The sequence below is a fragment of the Vitis riparia genome, unplaced genomic scaffold, assembly GCF_004353265.1.
Source record: "Vitis riparia cultivar Riparia Gloire de Montpellier isolate 1030 unplaced genomic scaffold, EGFV_Vit.rip_1.0 scaffold447_pilon_pilon, whole genome shotgun sequence".
Lineage (NCBI taxonomy): Eukaryota > Viridiplantae > Streptophyta > Magnoliopsida > Vitales > Vitaceae > Vitis > Vitis riparia.
In genome coordinates this window covers 38,121-41,723 of record NW_023269680.1, presented here as the reverse complement: position 1 = coordinate 41,723, position 3,603 = coordinate 38,121, and positions in this window count along the sequence as shown.

Below are 3,603 nucleotides of genomic sequence, written 5' to 3'. Positions count from 1 at the left end.
TGAGATCAACAAAATAACCAAACTGATATATACATATATATACTATAAAAAAAAAAAAAAAAAAAAACTAAACTAAGCATTAGATCAAAAGAATAATCAAACTAATTATTTTCAAAAGAAACTAAACTAAGCACAATATCAACAAAGCACACAAATTAATTATTTTTTTAAAACTAAACTGAATATGACATCAACAGAATAACCAAACTAATGGTTTTTAATAGAATTAAACAAAGCAAAACATCAACTAAGCAACAAAACTAATAATTTTTAAAAACTAAACTAAACATGAGATCAAGGGAATAACCAAACTAATGATTTTTAATAAAAACTAAACTAAAAGTGATATCCACAAAGCAACCAAACTAATAATGTTTAAAAACTAAACCAAGCACGAGATTAACAAAATAATCAAACTAATGATTTTTAAGATGATTAAACTAAGCATAATATTAGCAGAGTAACAAAACTAATAATTTTTCAAAACCAAACTAAATATGAAATCAACTGAATAACTAAATTAATGACTTATTAAAGAAACTAAACTAAGCATAATATTAACAAGACAACCAAACTAAAAAAATTTTAAAACCAAAACTAAACATGATATTAACTAAATAACTAAACTAATGATATTTATAAAATAAAATAAAAAACTGAACTAACTATGACATAAAAAAAGCAACAAAACTAATCATTTTTTTAAAAATAAACCAAATATGAGATCAATAGAATAACAAAACTAATGTGTTTTAAAGGAAGCTAAACTATGCATTATATTAACAAAGCAACCAAACTAATAATTTTTCAAAACTAAACTAACCATGAGATCAAAAGAATAATCAAACTAATGATTTAAAAAAAAACTAAACCAAGCATAGCATCTACAAATCAACCATACTAATAACTTTTAAAAACTAAACTCAACATGAGATCAACAGACTAACCAAACTAATGATATTTAGAAAAATTGTTCCAAGCATAACATCAACCAAGCAACCAAACTAATAATTTTTTAAAAACTAAACTAAACATAATATTAAGGAAACAACAAAGCTAATGATTTTTATCAAAAACTAAACTCAGCATAATATCAACAAAGTAGCAAAACTAAAAATTTTTAAAAACTAAATTAAGCATGAGATAAAAAGAATAGCAAAACTAATGATTTTGAAAAGAAACTAAACAAAGAATTATTTCAACAATGAAACCAAACTAATAATTTCTAAAAATTAAACTAAGTATAAGATTAACAGAATAACCAAACAAATGATTTTAAAAGAATTAAACCAAGCATAATATCAATTGAGAAACCAACAAATAATTTTTTAAACCTAAACTAAATATGAGATCAACGGAAAAACTAAACAATAATTTTTAAAAGAAACAAAACTATGAATAATATTAACAAAGTAGTCAAACTAATAATTTTTAAAAACTAGACCAAACATGGGATCAACAAAATAACCAAACTACTGATTTTTTTTTTTTTTAAAAAAAATTAAACTAATCATGAGATAAAAAGAATAACCAAACTAACGATTTTTAAAAGAAACTAAACTAAGCATAGTATGAATAAAGCAACCAAACTAATAATTTTTTTTAAAACTATACCAAACATGAGATTAATGGAATAACCACATAACTAATAATTTTTAAAAGAAACTAAACTAAGTATAATATCAACAAAGCAAATAAACTAATAGTTTTTATAAATTAAACTAAGCATGAGATGAAAAGAATAACCAAACTACAATGATTTTTAAAAGAAACTAAACAAAGCATAATATAAACAAAACAACCAAACTAATAATTATTGAAAAACTTAACAAAACATGACATCAACAGAATAACCAAACTAATTTTTTTTAATAAAAACTATACTAAAGGTGATATCCACAAAGCAACCAAACTAATAATGTTTAAGAACTAAACTAAGTACGAGATGAACAAAATAATCAAACTAATGATTTTTAAGATACTTAAACCAAGAATAATATCAACAAAGAAACGAAACTAATAATTTTTCAAAACTAAACTAAATATGAGATCAACTAAATAACTAAACTAATTATAATATCATGAAAGCAATCAAACTAATAATGTTTAAAAACTAAACTAAGTGTGAGAATAATAGAGTAATCAAACAATGATTTTTAGAAGAATTATACCAAGCATAACATCAACAAAGCAACAAAACTAATAATTTTTAAAAACTAAACCGAACATGAGATCAATAGAATAACGAAACTAATGTGTTTTAAAGAAAACTAAATTGTGTATTATATCAACAAAACAACCAAACTAATAATTTTTCAAAACTAAACTAATCATGATATCAAAAGAATAACCAAACTAATGATTTTTAAAAGAAACAAAACTAAGCATAGCATCAACAAATCAACCATACTAATAACTTTTAAAAACTAAACTCAACATGAGATCAACAAACTAGCCAAACTAATGATTTTAAAAGAAACTAAACTAAGTATAATATAATGAAAATAATCAAACTAATACTGTTTAAAAACTAAATGAAGTGTGAGATTCACAGAGTAAACAAACTAATGATTTTTTTCTTTTAAAAAAAAACTAAACTAAGAAGAATATCAACAAAGCCAAAAACTAATCATTTTTCAAAACTAAATTAAATATGAGATAAAAAGAATAATCACACAAATGATTTAAAAAACTAAACTAAACATGATATTAATTGAATAGCCACATAACAAATTATTTTTAAAGAAACTAAACTAAGAATAATATCAACAAAGTAACCAAACTAATAATTTTTATAAACTAAACTAAGCATGAGATAAAAAGAATAACCAAATTAATGATTTTTAAAAGAAACTAAAAAAAAGCATAATATGAATAATAAAACAACCAAACTAATAATTTTTTAAAAACTAAGCTAAACATGAGATTAACAGAATAACCAAACTAAGGATTTTTAATAGAATTAAACCAAAAAAACATCAACAAAGCAACCAAACTAGTAATTTTCAAAAATTAAACTAAACATGAGATCTATGGAATAACCAAACTATTGATTTTGAAAAGAAACTAAACTAAGCATGATTTCAAGAAAGAAACCACACTAATAATTTTTTAAAATTAAACTAAGCACGAAATTAACAAAGTATTCGAACTAATGATTTTTATGTTGAAGTCGAGCCAACTAGGAGTAGTGCTTCTTCCTTCTTCCCTGCAAAAGATTTTCGGACAACCCAAAGCCCAAGTCAGATGATTACAAACCACAAATTAAGAATATATATATATAGGCTAACTTACCTTCCTTGCTCCCAATGTGTGGAATGCATGGCTATGGAGATTTACATGAGTGGATACATTGCCATCTTTGTCACCATAGACCGTGCATGGCTCTTTCTTTTTCCATGTAGCAGCTTGTATGTGAAGATCCTTTTGGTGTGCGTCCTACCTTTATGAAAGTTGCATACGTCTTTTATCTAGGATGTTGTGTGCTTCTCCCAATTCTCACATCTTCTAGCTACATGTGAGACTCGGTCGGTCTAATGAATGCTTACTTTCCACTTATGTAGGCTTTCCGGAGATCACCCCATGGTTGTGTGTTTTCCTTCT